The sequence below is a fragment of the Monodelphis domestica genome, chromosome 4, assembly GCF_027887165.1.
Source record: "Monodelphis domestica isolate mMonDom1 chromosome 4, mMonDom1.pri, whole genome shotgun sequence".
Taxonomy (NCBI): Eukaryota; Metazoa; Chordata; class Mammalia; order Didelphimorphia; family Didelphidae; genus Monodelphis; species Monodelphis domestica.
This window is the reverse complement of record NC_077230.1, coordinates 238,850,154-238,869,653: the sequence shown is the minus strand read 5'-3', so window position 1 is coordinate 238,869,653 and position 19,500 is coordinate 238,850,154. Positions and strand designations below refer to the sequence as shown.

The 19,500-nt window shown below is 39.8% G+C and overlaps 1 protein-coding gene across 3 annotated transcripts in view; it reads left to right on the top strand.

Annotated features, from left to right (window-relative positions):
* The first annotated feature begins 636 nt into the window (after positions 1–636).
* HTR3B (5-hydroxytryptamine receptor 3B) overlaps positions 637–19,500 on the top strand; it is a 65,461-nt gene continuing 46,597 nt past the window's right edge. For 2 of the 3 annotated variants that reach the window (XM_056794366.1, XM_056794367.1), the window contains exon 1: positions 637–938. The gene's annotated coding sequence lies outside the window, so the exon portion shown is untranslated. Of the gene's footprint in view, positions 939–4,291; positions 7,149–7,917; positions 8,014–19,500 lie in introns of those variants that run through there. The other variant, XR_008911302.1, reaches the window with a different exon arrangement.

Genomic DNA, 19,500 nt, shown 5'->3' with positions numbered 1-19,500 from the left:
AAGCCAAAGAAAAAGTCAAGTATAACCATGAAGTTACAGAATCAAAATTTTATAGTTGGAAGAGACCTCACTTGTGTCCATTCCAGTTCATACCTGAAACAGAATCTCCAAGCCAATACCCCTGAAAAGCGGTTATCCAGCCACTGTTTGAAGAACTCTAGTGAGAGAGACCAATTACCTCCTGATGCAGTCATTCTACTTGTTAGGAATTTTTTTCTGGTATAAAGGTAAAGTTACCAGTTTGCCAACTTATAGTCTTCAAGTGAAACCTTGGATCTAACTGATTTAGTCATACTAGTAAGGGTTGTTGTGGTTCATCCTGCATTTCCTTTTTTATTAAAACCCATCCCTTTCATCTTAGAATCAATACTGTATATTGGTTCCAAGTCAGAAGAGCAACAAGGGCTAAGCAATAGGGGTTAGGTGACTTGCCCAGGGTCACACAGCTAGGGAGTGTCTAAGACTAGCACCTCCCATCTCTAGACTTGGCTCTCAATCAACTGAACCACCTAGTTGCTTCATTTTCAAAGAGAACTAACGACATCACAATGAGTGATAGCTTGACTTGGTCATGAATTGGGTTTGAGTGATGCAGAGTTACCCAAAATCATCAGCCTCACTCTCTGCCAGAGTCACTGAAGTCCAGTGGCAAGACAAAAGTCAGGATGACTAGCATGACTTGTGATGCAATGGATGAACTCGGCACCTTCGCTGTCTGACCAAGACCAAGAGCTCCAGATTCAACTTATTTTGTAGCTATTAGAACAGGTCATTGTCATCCACCCACTCCACTGAAAGAGGTCTTCACATGTTTGGGGTGGACATCCCCATAGATCACCAACAGGTTTTTGCCTGTTGACTGCCTTCTAACCTGGTGTCTGCCAAGATGGTTTTAACAGGGTGACTGCTGTGCTTACTACAGCTTCTTGGAGCTACAAGTGAGAGTTGGGTGACAGGCGGGTATCAAAAATGTCAAGATTTTTTTTAAAGTTCCTGTCCTTAAAGAGCTTACAATCTTATGAGAGGTTATCACATGTATGCAGAAATATGATAGACAAATTAATGATAGTTATCAAATGTTAGAAGTATAAGAGACAGAGAATTTCCCTCCAACTCCCTGATTATTGTCCTGAGTGTCAAAATCCAAAGGGGCCTTAAAGATTATGTAGTCCATCCTATCCTGGACTGGGTATCCCATCTACAAAGTTTCTGACAAGCAATCAGACAGGCTTTGCTTTGGAATCTCCAGGGACAAGGAACTCAAAACCTCTTGAGACATTTCACCTTTGGTCAAGTCTAATTGTTCCTTTTTTCTTTACATTGAAAGGAAATCTTTCCCTCTACTGCTTCTCTTCACTTTTAGCTCTGTCCTCAGAGGCCAAACAAAACAATTGAAATTCCTCTTCTATTTGATAGCCTTTCAGACACTTGAAGACAATTATCATGTCCCAGCTCAAAGTCCTCTCCTCCAGGCTACATATTCCAATTTTCTTTGATCCCCTTCTGGCATGGTTTCTAATCTCATCATCTTGAGAGAGTTGTCATACCTCTCCATAGTACCTTCATCCCTTTAAAAATTTGTCATTGTGATTCCTAAAATTTGGTTCTCTTTATAAAGTTAAATGCTTGAAATGTAGCCTGATAGGGCATAACACAATAAGACCATCATCTTTTTATTCTGAATATTTTTCCTACATTACAATACAGTCTAAGATTGCATTACCTTTTTTGGTTTCCAAGTCAGATTATTGCTATTTTGAATTTATTTATATATTTTTTCTCATTTACATGTAAACAAAACATTTTAAACTTTAAAAAAAAAAAACCTTTCAGTCTTAGAATCAATGCTGTGTATTGTTCCAGGGCAGAAGAGTGATAATGGAGTGAGGGGGAGAATTAAGTGACTTGCCCAAGGTAACAAAGACAGTGTATTCTGTCAGTATCTGAGGTCAGATCTGAACCTTGGACCTCCTGTCTCTAGTACTGATTCTCTATCCACTGAGCTACTTAACTGCTCCCTAACATTCATTTTTAAATTTTTTGAGTTCCAAACATTCCCCTTCCCTTCTCTCACTCCTTCTTGAGAAGGCAAGCAATTTGATATAGATTATACATGTGTAGTCATGCAAAATGTTATCACATTAGTCATGTTGCAAAAGAAAATACAGACCAAAACCAAGATTAATAAAGTTTAAAAAGTATACTTCAATTTCCATTCAGACTCCATTGGTTCTTTCTCTGGAAATGGAAGCAGTTTTCATTATAAATTCTTCAGAATTGTCTTGGATCATTATATCGCTGAGAATAGCTAAGCCATTCACAGTTGATCATTGTGCAATGTCCATGTCAGATTTTTGAATGCTGCTGAGCTTGCAATCCACTAAGACCCTCAGATAATTTCATAAAATTGTTTTCTAGTGACCATATCATATAATCTTTCCATACCATACAATCTTATTGCTATTGAGGAGATAGTAGCTTAAAAACATTTAACATCTTGATTTACATGCTCTATATATCCATCAATGAGTAGTTCTTTGATCATAATGAATTGTTGTTGAATCCCTAATCTTTTTTCCCTTTTGAAAATTGGCTCTTAACTTTAGGCTATGTCCTAGATTGGGACTTCTCCTAAGAGGCTTTCACAAAAGAACCAGACCAGTCATTAGAATTGAAAGTAGCAGACCTTTACTTCAGGTATATTTTAACTGACACAGCAGAAGACATCAGGACCAACTTGAGACACTCAAGGTCTGGGGAAAAGGCAATCAAGAATACAAATAGGTAGTGTTGGGCCTTAGGTGTGAGAAAAGGAGGGAGAAGAGGGTCCCTGATGACCAGGAAGAGACTGCTCTCTGGACTTAGCACGTCCAGGTTATACCAAGTTCTCCTCATTCCAAATTTTATACGTATGTTTTATACTGGTCTGTTGTTGTGTTGTGGGGAGCTTGAGGTGAACCCCTGAGATTTGGGAATCCACTCTCAGCCACCCTAGGCTGACTGAATCTAATTGTTTGGAGAAGTAAGCTATTGGGCAGAGGTCAGGTCCCAAATACTGGGCTAAAACCCCAAGGGAAAATTGATTTTTCTCATCCACAAACAAGAAAAATGACTTTTCAAGGTCTGGAATCCCTAAGGCTGGGGTTGAGGAAAGCCTTGATTTTAAAAGTGCAAAAGCTTGTTTTTGATCACACACACCCCCACCCCACCCCCAATCCAGGGGTTCTGAAATGGATCCTGAAATGGATGTTGTTTCTGGGGAGGCTAAGGAAGAGGGAGGCTTTGGTTGCACCTCAGCTGGTGGAGGAGCCATTATCTCCTCTCCCCTCTGGAGGGCTAAATGGCCTTTGAAGGTTATATTATACAAAACATCCTCATGAGAACTTTCCCCATCCTGAAGACCTTCCTAAGCTCAGGGTTCTGACTAAGTTTAATTAAAGAAAGCTGAAATATAGGGAATGGCTGTCCATTTTCCTTCCTTTCTACAAATTCAATTGGAGGATGGTATTATAATTTAGGGTGCCATGGATAAGCCAAGCCTCTTGCTTATCAAGAGTGTAATGTGGCCATTCAACATTACAAAAAGAAATTAGTTTCTTTTTTCTCAAGATGTCTAGAGCCAATTTTTTCCACATTTTAAGTATATACCCCAAAGAGGAATCTTGGAGTTGTAAAAAGGGAATTCTTTGTTCCTTTTGCCTATTCTAAGTTCACACTTGTGAAAAGGAATCTTTTATTCTCTTTGCCTATTTTGAGTTAACACACCTTTTGATTGAATCAACAAAAGCTTGGACTAGGAGCTTGCAAACCACTTAGAGAATTCACACCTTTATAAATTCAATTAGGAAAGTATGAACTTTATGATGAGAAATTGAACTTCAGAAGATGACCTTCAGAGACCTTTGATAAGAGTTGACACCTTCAGAGGATGAGAGGTGTGAATCCCACAGATACTTCCCCCTGGGCAGTGCTAGACAATTTGGAAACTGTGATTGGCCCATGTGAAAGGGGGAAGGAACAAGGAGCCACTATAAAGGGCCCTGAATTTCTGGGGCTAGGGAAATTGACTCCAAGAAGGAATTCAGCTTCAAGAAGGAGTTGGACTTCAAGAAGGAAATCAGCTTATGGAAGAAGGTCAGCAGGAGTCATCTTCAGCTCAAGTCATCATCTTGACTTTGAGCAATAATACTTTGAATCAGCAACCACCATTATTATTATAATCTTCATATATTTTTGTCAAACCATTGAAATTTAATTCTTACAGGGAATGTTTTGTCTCTGTCCCATTTAGATGCAAAATGTCCAATTCTACACTGAGGATCAACAACTGTGCATCCACAGAGGTTGCCCAACCTGTAGCACTCAGTTCAGCACTGAGGCAAGACTCCTGTACACCAGAACCTCTTCCAGTATCCTAAGAGGAGATGATAGACCCCAAGTGGCCCAACTGACCTTTGGGGCCAATAGGAGAGAGAGCAAAAGAAGTCCCACAAAGATTTCACCCAAAAGATGGGGGTTTCAGGAGTCCTAGAAGCTGTGTCTTTGTGGATGACCTGGGGTTTAAGAATAGCTTTCAGAAGAGTCAAAGTGCCAAAATGTTGTGGGGGGCTTAAGGTGAACCCCTCCAGGGGTCGGGAAGGGTCCCTTTTGCAAGGATGTAAGACTTTGGAACTTAGCTTAAAAATAAAAAGAGAAATTTATTAATTTAGAAGGTAATGTTGAATCTGGTCAGGAGGACAGCATAGGTGGAAGCCTGCCTCCTACAGGAACAGCATAGATGGAAAGCTCTTTCCAGATGACATCAATTCTGGGATCTTTATACTCTTTACAACAGTGAAGAGGGGACTCTGGAGTGGAATGCACTGAGGCATGGGCAGGCGGAAGATTTGCCTGAAGCCATAGAGAGTGACTCTCATAGTTTAGAGGATAGATGGATATTTGAGATACAACTTGATGATATCAAGGAGGTGTATCTCTCTGTTCATCTCAAATCTAAAGGATGATCCAAGAAGGATAATCCTCTCACGGTCTTATCAGAGTTATCAGACTTTTTTGGGTTAGGAGTCATAAGAATGTAAGGGAGCAAAGGATTTCCCTGCTTACAGCTTGCCTGAAACACTTCTATAGATTGGGGGTACAATGCCCATGCCAGTTGTTTAGTCATGTTCAATGCTTTGAGACCCTGTGGACCTTCGCTGTTGTTATTGTGGACCATAGCTGACTAATACTGTCAATGAGGTTTTCTTAGTAGGGATACTGGAGCGATTTGTCACTTCCTTCTCCAGTGAATTAAGGCAAACAGAGTTTAAGTGATTTGCCCAAGATCACAAAGCTAGTAAATGTCTAAAACTAGACTTGAACTCATCTTCCTGACTCCAGGGCTCTATACACCTAGTCACTTAGGTAGGATATCTAAATTCTTTGTTTTTCACACTGGAGCAGTTCAATAATGCAGAAAAGGGCCATAGGTTTAATAGAGAAGGGTGAGGTTCTATTCAGGTATGTCTTACTGGTTTCTCATCCCTGATGTCACAGGCTGAGAAATGCCAGAGATTAGCTAGTGAGACACAGTTAAATATAGCACTGAAGGGTGGAAGTTGCCAGATATAAAAGACTCCAGAAAAGGGCAGGAGTGCTAGGAGGGGGGAAGGGGGTGTCTAACACAAAATGCAGCTTATAAAAAAAAACCAAAAAACTGGTTCCAACAAAGCTCATATAAACCCAAGTGAAAGATGTTGTGTCTTCCTTAATATATAATCAAGCACGAATCTCGGTTTTTTCCTATAAAAAAGAGAAGGCTGGGAAATCATGCTGAGTAAACTGGCATACCACCACTCCAATCTGAATTCATATCTGGAAGATCATAGTTCACCACTCCCATTTCTAGCAGGCTATAAAGAGTATTTTCTACTAATTCTCTTTGGGGCTTATAAATCTGGGGTGGGTGTTTTCTCCTCTTCCTTTCTCTAGTTCAGACACTAGATTAGTTATGTAAAGGAATCAAAATGGGGATAAGAAACTGCATTACTTCATTTTTAGGACTCTTTAGACTAACATTCCAATTGCTATAGTAAACCGTATTAATTTAGAACTTTATTTCAAAGATAATTGTTGAAAATTTAACTCCCAATATATAGAAATTCTTTGCTATAGAATTACATGGAAATATTTTAAGTTAGAAAATTCTTTTTTTTTAAGTTAGAAAATTCTTGGAAAATCCCTGTGCTTGATAATTCTTCTTCTCATTAGGATTATAGGATCACAGATTTAGAGCTAGAATGGATATTAGGAGTTATCTCACTGAAACTTCCTCTTTTTATAGATGAGAAAACTGAGCCACAGATGATAAGTGCACTGGGCAGCTAGGTGACAAAGTAAATAGAGTTCTGGGCCTGGAGTTGGAGTCAGGAAGACTTTTGAGTTCAAATCTGATCCTAGATTCTTATTAGATACATGACCCTGGTCAAATCATTTAAGTCTATCTCAGTTACTTCATCTGTAAAATGAACTAGAAAAGGAAATAGAAAACCACTCTAATATTTTTTGCCAAGAAAACCCCAAGTGGGGTTACAAAGAGTCAGACACAACAAAAACAGTCATATTTAAATGTGAGTCATCTGACTCCAAATCAGGCATTTTTCTACATCCTTCAAGGAGTAGTCTGGTTTTACTGAAGTTTACTTCATAACTATCCATTGGCAATTAGAGTTGGCCATGTAGGAGTTTAAGATGTCAAATTAAGGGAAAAGTATATGCTGGTGTTGAGGGGACCACTTAGACAAAGGCAGAAAGGAAGGAAATAAAATGTCTTGTACCATGAATAGCCAGCCAGATAGTTTGATTGGAATGAGAGGGAAAAGGGGAGAAATAAACCTAGAAATATAGGTTGGGGTCAGATTGTGTGTGACTTTAAATGACAGACTGGAATTTTATCTTAGAGGCAAGAATGAGTCAGGGAAGATTTTTGAATAGAGGGATGATATGGTTACTTCTGTGTTTTAGGAATTTAAATTTGATAGCTGTGCAGAAGATTGATTGGAAAGGAAAGAGACTGAAACCAAATCAAGAGATTATTGCAATAATATAAGCCAGCAGTTCTCAAAGTATCTTCTCAGGACCCTAGAAAATCTCTAAGATCCTGTCAGAAGGTATACAAGGTTATAAGACATTTAAATGTTTAATATTATAAATATCAATAGATTAAATCCATATAAAAAACTCTTGGGAGGGGGTCCTCAATAATTTGGGAGAGTATAAAGACTATGGTCAAAGGATATGACTGGTCAAAGGATATGACTGGAAAGCTCTCTCATGTAGAAATAAAAAATATCTATAATAATATGAAAAAACACTCCAAATCACTATTGACTTGAGAAATGTAAATCAAAACAACTCTGAGATACCACTCCACACCTCTCAGATTGACTAATATGACAAAAAAGAAAAAAATGATAAATGCTGGGAGGGAGTATGGGAAAATTGGAACATTAAAACACTGTTGGTGGAGGTGTGAAATTACATAATCATTCTGGAGAGTAATTTGGATCTATGCCTAAAAGAGTATAAAACTGCACATCCAATGACTTAGCAATACCAGTACTAAATCTATATCCCAAAGAGATGATGGAGCAAAGAAAATGACCTAAGTGTACAAAAATATATACAAAAATGTATAGAACCTCTCTTTGTGGCAGCAAAAAATTAGAAACTGAAAAGATATCCATCAAATGGCTAAACAAGTGGCTATAATGGAATACTATTGTGCCATAAGAAACAATAAATGGGAAGATTTCAGAAAAACTTGGAAAGACTGGCATGAACTGATAGAAAGTAAAGTGAGCAGAACCAGGAGAACATGTAACAGAAATATTGCATAATGATCAACTATGAAAGACTAATTATCATCTGTAATTCTAGGTCCCAGGACAACCCCAGGGGACTCATAATGAGCACAACCACAGAAGGAACCATCAGTGTATGAATGCAGATCAAATCACACCATGTCTTGTCTTATTTCTTTCATGAGTTTTTTCTTAAATGTGTAATATATGTCTTCTTTCACAACATGAGGAATTGGGAAATTTATATTCCATGACATTGGGAAAACCTATATCAGACTGTCTGCTGCCTGGGAAGGGGAAAAGGAAGGGAGGGAGGAAAAGAACTTGGATTGCAAAAGGTCAGAAAATTATTAAAAATTTGTATTAGATAAGGCCATTAGATGTCCAGGTGAAGAAGTCCAACAGGCAGTTTGTAGTAATGAGATTGGGCTCAGGAGAGAGATTATGATTAGGTATATAGATTTAGGTGTCATCCGCAGAGAGATTATAACTGAATCTTGAGATGAGGCCACTGAGAGTAGAGAATAAGAAGAGGGTCCAGGTCAGAGCTTTAGAAGAGGTCTCTATTTAGTGGGTGGAAGGAGTGTAATAATTTGGCAGAGGAGACTGAGAAGGAGTAATCTAACAGGTGTAACAGTTAAAATTAGATTCTCTGCTAAAAGTATTATATTTTATGAGGTTTATTAAAGATTATTAGAATTAAGGGAAAAAAATACAAAATAAGAAAAGCACCTGCAACCTACATCTTGACTGCCTGGGAGAGAGCCACGTATCTTAGAAGCGGAAGTAGAGAGGTAGGTGGTACAGTCAGTTTAAATACCCATTTTGTTCTTGGCTCAGGTGGGTATCTCAAGTGGGATTTTGGGGAATTCTGGGAACTACCAAGGACTTCTGGGTATTGAATTCCGGGGTTCAAATCTCCATTTTTACACAGGAGAATCAAGAGCATCGGTGAAGTCAAAGGTGAGAGAATACACAAAAGAGAGGGAGTTAGTACCAAAAGCAAAGAGAGGGAAAGAAGTATGAAGACTGAGAAAAGACCTTTATTTTCATTTTATTATTTTTTCAACCAAAGAAAATCTTACCTTTCTCCCACCTTCTTTTCTCCTCCATTGAGAAAGAAAGAAAAACAAAACTGTTATAAAAATATATAGTGGAGCAAAACAAATTCTTGCAGTAAGCCTTTGGATTTAGCTCTTAAGGTAGCATTGGTAATATCAGAAAGAATGGTTTCAGTAGTATTGAGGTCAGAAGCCAGATTGAAAGGGATTTAGAAGTGATAGAAAAGTGAGGAAATGGAGGAAATAAATAGAGGCAACCTCTTCTGGGGGGTTCATTGTAAAAAAGTAGATAGCTTGAGAGTATGGCAGGGTTGTTTGTTTGTTTTTAAATGGAGGAGACCTGGGTGTGTTTGGAGGCAACAGTAGTGGTAGTCTCTCGGTGACCGAGAATGACGATTGTCTTTGTGCAGTTTCATCTACGGTGTACCCTCATGTGGCTTTGGAGTCCAAAGGCTGAGGCGCACAGTTTGTGGCACATGGGGCATGGGACGCCAGTTGTTACGGGAGGTGCGGTTGTGGCCTGGTGTCGGCGTTCACGCGCAGGGGCAAGACGTCGACGTCGCTCATCTTCAAAGGTGGTGGCAGCATGGTGAATGTGGGTTTGCCAGCTGCTTCTGACAGAGGCAGCGAGTTCTAGTTGCTTTGGTGTCATGCCAGCCCACTTCAGGTTTGACTTTAGCTGATCCTTGAATCTTTTCTTTGGCCGGCCTTGTTTCCTGAGTCCAGCTGACAGCTCACCATAGAATACCTGCCTTGGTATTCGCTGTGGGTCCATGCGGATGACGTGTCCAGACCATCGTAGCTGGGTGTTGAGGACCAGGACTTCGATGCTGGTGGAGTTGGCTCTGCCGAGGACTTCCTAATTGGTGATTCGGTCCTGCCATCGGATCCTCATGACTGACCGGAGGGAGCGTTGGTGGAATTGCTCCAGCTGTTTCATGGGCTTCCGGTACAGTGTCCATGTCTCGCAACCGTCGTTGGCGATGGTGCTGCCCAGGTACTTGAAAGTGTTGACGTTAGAAAGCTGCGTGCCGTCGATTGTAATGCATGGCTGGTTCGTTGGCCTCCCTGGTGCAGGTTGGAACAGCACCTCTGTTTTGCTGAGGCCAAACAGTTTTGTTGCGGTGGAGAACCTGTCTAGGTTCTCCTGTCCAGGAGGCAACAGGGAAGGAGCGAATAGACAAGAAGGGGAAAAAAGAAAAAAATGTGATCATTATTTGAATTTGTATCCTAAGTGCTTAGCATAGTACCTGCCATGTTGTTTTTCAGTTATGTCTGACTCTTCATAAACCCATGAATTATGCTATTCATGGTATTTTCTTGACAAAGATACTGGAATTATTTGCCATTTTCTTCTTCAGTAGATTAAGGGAAACAGAGGTTAAGCATCTTCCTTAGGGTCACACAATTAATAAGTTCCTGGAGTCACATTTGAACTCAGGTCTTCCTGATTCCAGGCCCAGTGCTCTATCCACTGAGCCATCTAGCTGCCTCTTACTCTGTGCCTGGCACATAGTAAATATTTAATAAATGTTTACTGTTTGATTAATTGGTCAAAGGGGCAAATTTTACAGAAGGAAGTGAATAGAATCCCAAGTATGGGTATTAACTTACAGACAGTAAGAAGGCCCTCATCATCATAAAAAATTAGAGCAAAGGAAGAGGGAATGGGGGATGATGAGGGAATTTTGAAATGTGGAGCAGGGAGAAAGAAGGAACTAGTGAGGGATACTTCTTTTTCTTAGTAAAGTAGGAGACAAGGTCCTTGGCTGAGGAGTTAGGTTGGGGGAAGATGGTGTAAAAGGGGGGGAAGATGGTGTAAAAGGTCTGAGGACAGATTTATCTTTTTTTTTTTTTAAACCCTCACCTTCCATCTTGGAGTCAATACCATGTATTGGCTCCAAGGCAGAAGAGTGGTCAGGGCTAGGCAATGGGGGTGAAGTGACTTGCCCAGGGTCACACAGCTGGGAAGTGTCTGAGACCAGATTTGAACCTAGGACCTCCCATCTCTAGGCCTGGCTCCATATCCACTGAGCTGCCCAGCTGCCCCTGAGAACAGGTTTAAAATAGCTTGAGCACCCAGCAGTGTCCACAACTTATACTTTGATAATGTTATTGTGTTGGTTTGTTCACCAACAAACATTGCAAGTGCTCTCTAACTTTGTAGATAGTCTTTAAGGGTTTCTGTGGCTGAAAAATTTATCACTTATAACCAGCCTGGTAAATCTCCTCTCCTCACTTAGCTAGGCTTGTCCTCAATAGAAATACAATCAATCATTCAGCTCATACAGGAATCCTTTGCAGCTGGTTAGACCCCTGCCTGAGCTCAAGCACTGATGGTATATCCCAGGAGAATGTTAGTTGAGGCATCAGTATAGTTTTAATCAATACAATCCAATTTTCTTGGCTTTTTGATTTGGTGAATGTTTAACATTGTCATCAAATCAAGTATATATATCTCTATAGGCTTAGGGCAACCTAATCTTCCATATGTGTTGAGGGAAAGCTTCCAGTACACAAAGGTAACTTCAATATGAAAAAGTTAATTAGAGTTATTTATGATTAGTCTGAGAGCCTTTTAGCATTAAGTATCTTAGTAATTAATTGTATTCAGTAATCTTTCAGGAATTCCAACAATCCCAACTCTGCCTGGAGGTTACAGCTTTAATATTAAATTCTTTCTTTAAAACAAACAACCAAAAATAAACCCAACCCTTCTGTCTCAGAATCAGTTCTAAGGCAGGAGCATGGTAAGTGGGGTTAAGAGACTTGCTCAGGGTCACACAGCTAGGAAGTGACTAAGACCAGATTTGAACCTAGGACCTCCTATCTCTAGGCCTGGCTCTTCACTTTGCCACCTAGCTGCTCTTTATTATTTTAGAACTCTTGGATTTTTTTACTATGGGCAGCTAGATGGAGAGGTGGGTTGAATGCTAGGCCTGGAGTCAGGAAGACTGGTCTTCCTGATTTCAAACCTGGCCATAGACACTTACTAGCTATGTGAACCTCAGCTAACCATTTAACTGTTTGCCTTAGTTTGCTCATCTGTAAAATGAGCTTGAAAACCCGGAGAATATTGTACACAGTGACAGCAATACTGTATGATAAACAACTGTGAATAACTTAGCTATTCTCAGCAATACAATGATCCAAAACAATCCCAAAGAACTCATGATAAAAAACACCATCTGCTTCCAGGGAAAGAACTGATGGAGTTTGAATCTAGACCAAACTTTTTTCACTTCTTTTCTTAATTTTTTTGTTTGAGTTTCCTTCCACAAAAGGATTAGTATGGGAAAATATTTTACATGATTGCACATGTAAAATCCATATCAGATTGCCTACAATTTCAACAAAGGTTGGGGGGAATGGAGATAGGGAGAGAATTGAAGACTCAGGATTTTTTTTAAAACCCTTACCTTCTGTCTTGGAATTAATACTGTGTATTGGTTCCAAGGCAGAAGAGTGGTAAGGGCTAGGCAATGGGGGTGAAGTGACTTGCCCAGGGTCACACAGCTGGGAAGTGTCTGAGACCAGATTTGAACCTAGAACCTCTCTTCTCTAGGCCTGGCTCTCAATCCACTGAGCCACCCATCTGCCCCTGCAGAATTCTTTTAAAAATATTCAAAACTGTTTTTACATGTAATTGAGGAAAAATTTTAATATAATTCAAAAAAGTTTGAGAAGAAAATGAAAAATCAATCCCAAATCTTTGCCAAGAAAACTTAAAATGTGGTCATGAAAATAAGAAACTACTGAACAATAGCACCACCACTCTTTTTTTTTTTAAACCCCTTACCTTCCGTCTTGGAGTCAATACTATGTATTGGCTCCAAGGCAGAAGAGTGGTAAGGGCTAGGCAATGGGGGTGAAGTGACTTGTCCAGGGTCACACAGCTGGGAAGTGTCTGAGATCAGATTTGAACCTAGGACCTCCCATTTCTAGACCTGGTTCTCAATCCACTGAGCTACCCAGCTGCCCCCAGCACCACCACTCTTTAAACACTATCATATAGACTAGAGCAGTGATAGTGAACCTGTGGCATGGGTGCCAAAGATGGCATTCAGAGCACTCTGTGGGCACAAGGCCACCCTACCCCAGATTTCATTACTAGAAAGGCAGAGCAACCCTGGAAGAGGTGCTCCCTTCTCCCTCTCCACTGTGCCTGACAACATTTTTTCATATCTATGCCGTCTTTCCCCCCCACCCCCCCAGCCCACTGGGAGTGCTTCCTCCCTCCCTTGTCTGGGGTAAGGGGTGGGTAGGTCAAGGCACTTAGACTCTGGTGGAGGGCTGGCATAGCACTCAGTCTCTCGGGGGGGGGGGGGGGGTGAGCACAGCACTCGGTCTAGGGGATGGGGTGAAGGCAAGGCCTGGCACTCCATCTCTAAAAGGTTTGCCATCACTGGACTAGAGCAAAGATTAACATCCTTTTGGTAAACCTTGTAAGCCTCCATATACTTCTATAGGAAAAAGGGAGATGGAAGGTATTCAAGACTATTGTACTACTGAGGTATAATTAGCCTAACAGAACCCAGGCTACAGAAGAAAGCTGGAGCCTTGGACTGAAGAGGGATTTGGGGTTGAAAGAATAGGAGGGGACTGGTTAGGAAGTCTTTCATATAGTTAAAAATGCAAATGAAAGATATCCCCGGAGGAAGGAGTCAAACCATAAATTATAAGGTACTTAGTTATCATTTAATACTTTAGCAGGTATTAGTCATCCTCCAAGGGATGTACCAAAACGTACATGAATATTAGGCTACTTCTCAAAAACTGTAGGCCCAGGTTTTAACCCATTTCTTGTTTTGTTTTGTCTTCGCATGTGCTTGCCACCTCCGGTCTGTTCAAGATCCTTAGTGTTTTCTTTGAAAAATTTACATGTGATGCTCAGTTTTTTTTATTTTTTGCTGTTTTTTTTTTCTGCCCTATTTAGGAAGAAAGTGATATATTAGTTGACATCGTGTCAGTATTATTAAACGAGTTCAGAATGCCTTTTTCTAGCAGATCAGAATTTGTAAAGCTATCCACAAGGTGGCGCTCTGACTATGTGGACTGCGTTAGAAACCAACAACCACAAATGCATTTGTCATTGAGGCTTGCTTTTTCATGTGCTTTTGCTTTCAGGCTCTTGAGGCTCAAAAGAAAGTCTTTCTCACTCTAGCAATATTCAAGCGGACTATTATTTGTGTGGCCTCATCCCCGAGCTCTGACAATGTGATTTTTCGTATTCAATCAACTAGGACTTATTAAGCTCCTACTATGTGCCTTGGCACCATTTGAGGGGCTGAGTTCACAAATATAAAAACAAACAAAAAACCCCAACCACAAAAGCAAGCTTTATTCACTGGGGGCTTGGGGGGAAACAACACGTACACATATGCCAAATACATATATACAGAATCAATAAAAAATAAATAAAAAGTAGTTAAATACAGGCTGGTTTGGAGGGAGGACAGTGGCAGCTGATGGATCTGGAAAGGCTTTTTGTAGAATATGCTGGACCTGCCTTTGGAAGGAATTTAGATAATCTACAAAGCAAATGTGGAGGAGGCAGTATCAAAGCAGAAGCAGAACAATGTAGTTGCCAGATGATTGCTATAGGCCATTCCAAGAGTTTTACAACAATACATTAATTTGTCCATTTTCTACTTCTTTTCTCTCAATATTTTACATCACAAATTTGTAGAAATAGAGAGTTTTCCCAAAAGGCTTAGTTCAGTGTTATTCAGTTAAGTCTTTTCTTTTATACATTCTAAGGCAGAAAGACCAGGGTTAGACAAATGGGGTTAAGTGACTTGCCTAGGGTCACACAACTAGGGAGTATTCAAATTTGAACCCAGATCTTCCCAACTCTAGGCCTGGCATTCTATCCAAGGTTACTTAGCTGCTCCCCAAGCTTAAACCACACTAAGAATTTTGAGCCACTCTATAAGTGCTGTGAAGTTAGGGTTGACTGTACCAAGGGTATATTAGAGCCAACTCAAATTGAAATAGGAAAACCAATTGTTAACTTTTCATCATGAGCATTTAAACCTGAGAAATCAGTCAACATTTCACTTGATTTATTGTTTTATTGATTGTCTAGATTTAAGAAAGTGATGGAGAAAATTTAAATAATGCATTAAATAACTTAAGTGTGTCATTTATTTCCTTCTCCCCTTCTCCCAGCAAGGGATCTGGTTGTTAAACCTTTAACAGTACACCCATGACCAAATCTCAATTTCCAATTAAGAAAACTAAGGTATTAAAAAATCAAATGATTGTCCCTAGATAACATAGTGAGAATTGATAGCAAAGCTAAATTGACATTAGGAACACTTACTCAGGCTAGCAGGCCATGCCCCACTGACTTATAGAGGATATAGAAGATAGAATGTAGTTGTGAGTAATGAAGTAACAAATTACAGTTATAGAAAATTTCTGGGTTGATCCTTCCTTCCTTCTTTCTTTCTTTCTTTCTTTCTTTCTTTTCTTTCTTTCTTTCTTTCTTTCTTTCTTTCTTTCTTTCTTTCTTTCTTTCTTTCTTTCTTTCTTTCTTTCTTTCTTTCTTTCTTTCTTTCTTTCTTTCTTTCTTTCTTTCTTTCTTCCTCCTTCCCTTCCCTTCTTTCCTTCCCTTCCCTTCCTTTCTTTCCTTCCCTTTCCTTCCCTTTCCTTCCCTTCCCTTCCTTTCCTTTCCTTTCCTTTCCTTTCCTTTCCTTTCCTTTCCTTTCCTTTCCTTTCCTTTCCTTTCCTTTCCTTTCCTTTCCTTTCCTTTCCTTTCCTTTCCTTTCCTTTCCTTTCCTTTCCTTTCCTTTCCTTTCCTTTCCTTTCCTTTCCTTTCCTTTCCTTTCCTTCTCTTTCCATCTTACCAAGAAGTTTGACAAATGAGCAAGGGGGATAGACAAATAGGGTTAAGTGGCTTGACTTATGCAGGATCACAGTTAGGAAATATCTAAAGCCAAAACTGAACTCAGATCCTCCCAACTCCAGATCTGGCTCTATCCACTGAACTACCTAGCTGTTCCTTTCCTTTCTTTGGATATTTTCAAATTTAGATTATAAAAACCTGAGGACAAAATAATGTATGTATAGGTACCTCTATGCATATGATGTATATTTTCATAGCATATATATGTGACATATACATAAATAACCACATTAAAACCATATGTTTAGTTTACTAAAATGCTCTAACTCAATATTCTTTTGCTTTCTTGGTGGTTGATTCTAAAATTAGGTGGGAAGTGATGGATGAAATGAAGAGTTGACCTAGAAAACCACACTAATAAGCCACTAAAGGGTCAGAGCTGAGTCAGGATGGTTTAGGGAAAAGTGATTTTGGAATCTAAGGACTTAAATTTAAGCACTGATTCTGATGCTTACTCTGCGCAGTTAGTTAAATCTGTGACCTTGGACAAATTACACTATCTTTTTGGATCTCATTTTCTTCCATTTTTAGAATGAGAGGGTTGCATTAAAGGATCTCTTTTCTAGCTCAAATTCCTATAATTTCTGCTATTTTACAGGAAGTAGAACATGTCCAGGACACTATTGAAAATTTGATTTAAGTCCAAAGAAAAGTAAATATAGTGTAATTTTGAACTTGAAGTGCAGCCTGGTGATAGTGCCAATGAGGAAAGCACTGTCCCAGGTAAAGGTTGGAGTTGGAGGGGTGCCATTTATTCCTCTCTCTTCCATTTTTGCACCGCCTGACCAGATGTGCTGGAAAAATCTGGTTTCCCTGAATTTGTACATCTGTCATAATTCCTGTCAATTTTAGCTGGAGAGGGAACAAAGACTGCTAGCTATTAACTTCAAAGAACTTTGTTGGAAAGGAATGAAGATATTTAAGGCCTATTTTGTGAACTAATTGCATTTGCATATTTATGGGATTTACTGATATAGCAGTAATTAAAAACTATTTAGTAGTCTTAAAGGACACATAACTCAGTTGCTGTTTGCATAATAAACACTTGCTTATTATGTTTATTATGTTTGCATAATAAACCCTTTCCCCCTGCTCTAGCCAAAGACATTGGCCCATGGAAAAGGTGCTTTACCTCACATGCAATGCCAGGAAGACAGCACACAGGATTCATAAGAGAGAGTCAGGCCAATGGGACCAACTTATGAAGACAATAAAAGCATTTCAGCTTTAGTACTGATCTACACTCCTAGGCAAGGAATGAGAAATTCAAATTTCAGATGTTGCTTTCTTGCCCAAATGGCATTATTAAAAGGCCTTCATGCTCAGTTCCTTGAAAATAGAAACTACTGGTGTTAATTTGCCAGTATATGGGGAAGATTCTGATGGACTTCGCTGCCTTAGCCCTATCCATCCTAAAGGGTTCAAGAAGAAAGGGACATTTGGGGCTGCTCCATAGTAAGGAGACATATAAGTAGAAAGGGTTTAAAGGAAAACTTGTTCTTCTAGAGTGGGAAGGATGTTTTTAAGGATTAAATCCAAAGGGATAGCTCTCATTTTTAAAAATGGAAATATCAGTATAAGTGAAACCATGTCTTCTAGATGGATGAGAAAGGTTATGAAATGAAATGCCTCGCACCATTTGATACTAAGCAGAGGGAAAAACCAAAGGTCAGAAGATTCCTGGATATAAATTTCCTTGAAACTTCTTCTACAAAACCACTCACATCCTTTAGCAGCTTTTGTCTGCCAATAAGGAAGAATAATGGACAGGATCACAGGCCCATTGTTATATTAGCTAATGAATGTTGTAATGTACCTGTACTACAAATTATAAGGAATAGCCTTCTTAGTAACAGATGGGCATTTAAAAGAACATACGGAGAAGTCAGAGAAAACAAGTCCCAAATAGAACAACTTAAAGTCATAGATGATTACATTACAATGCATAGGAAAAAGAAAATGGCAATCTTTATCTCAATTAAACCTCTATATCAGTGATTTTGGAACTTTTTAGGGACCCTGTGCCATGACCCACCCATTCCCCAGACTGCACGCCCCTGCCCGTCCCCCATTGTGTGCTATGCCTCACCCTCAACTGCATGGCCTACCCCTTGACTTTGTGCAGTGTCCCATCCCCTCTCCTTGCATTTGGGGGACAGGGTGGCAAAGCTCCTGGGGGCAGGCCACACCCCCTCATGGCTGGCAGCTCTCAGCCCCTGTGGCCACGCTCAGCCCCAGTAATGGCAGAGAGCAAAGAGAAGCTAGAATGTGCCACCCCCTGTATTCTGGTGTGGGGCCAGGATCCCAGCCAGCCAAACCAGAGACCTGCACATTCTCACAGAGAGGTCTCTGTGTGCCATCTTTGGCACATGTTCTATAGGTTCACCATCATGGTTCTATATAAAAGGAAACTTCTTCAGGATCATTTATCCATAAAAGGTATATCCAACATGCATATGCTCCGTGAAATTCATCTCTATTAGAGCCCATAATATAATTCAGACCTGTCTATTCTCCACTTTACTGTGACTCACAAACATTTACCTAGTCTCAAAGGAAGGTCTTCTTGCCAAGATTAACCATTCCAAAAAAAAAAGCCAAATTACATCACAGTAAATTCTATACATCCTAGCTTCCCTGGAGATGCTGTTTAAAGAATATGAAATGAGGTCACTAATTAGGGGATCCCAATCAATTGATTCCCCTGGTCTCTTTGAAAAATTACAAAATATGAAGGGCAGATGATATAGACAATGTGTTAAGGTTTTTGTATAAGTACTTTCACTTTTTTATTCCTTTAAGAGTTATGAAGAAGATTCTTCATTAGTTGGCTGAGTACTAGCCATTGGTTGACTGAAGGATCAACAATGCCCCTAGAGACCTCCTAAGAACAAGCTGGCACTCTTTAAAGAATAAATTGAGGCAGGAGAGACAAGTGTGAATGGTGTGAGCCCTGGCAGTTGAGAAGAGCTATGGAGAAAGAGTCTCATTGTTTTTCACCTCATGTGGGCAGGGACATCTTTCTCTCTTTTCCTGTTGCTGGCAATGGCTCCTTTAAGAGGGACAGTTCATCCAGGAGAAGATGTTGTGCCAGCAAAGAACAAGGTCAGAGGTATAGAGTGGAAAGCCACATTCTTCCTGGTAGGCCTGAGTTGAGCTGCAGAGAGGAGCCCAGTGGGTTTAACTGAGTCACACACCTAGGATAGGTCCAAAGAGAGCAGCTTGAGGACACCATGAAAAGAGAAAAAATGTTGCATTCTGGTACCATGCGAGTAGGAGTTGCCATGGTAACATGCTACATGTATGCCTTTCTATTTGTATACTCTACATGTGTGCCCACTCTTTCCACTGAAGGTATGCCTATTTGTGGAAAATGTTTTGTTGCTATTATTCATGCTATGTTATTTCAGGAAATGTCTTTGCTCTGAATGAATTGTTTCTACTAGCTAACTACTAAAGGTAAACTAAGGTAAACTAATACTTTTGGGAGAATGGAGTCACATAATACCTTGAACATGGGCTAGTTACACCCCAGGTGACCCCAACTTCTGAGTCCAAGTTGGGGAGGGTAGCTTAAAGGAGGTACTATACTATATCTGTCTTCTTTTTAAAAATTTTGATATTTTCCCAATTACATGCATTAATTTTTTTTTTTAAACCCTTACCTTCTGTCTTGGAGTCAATGCTA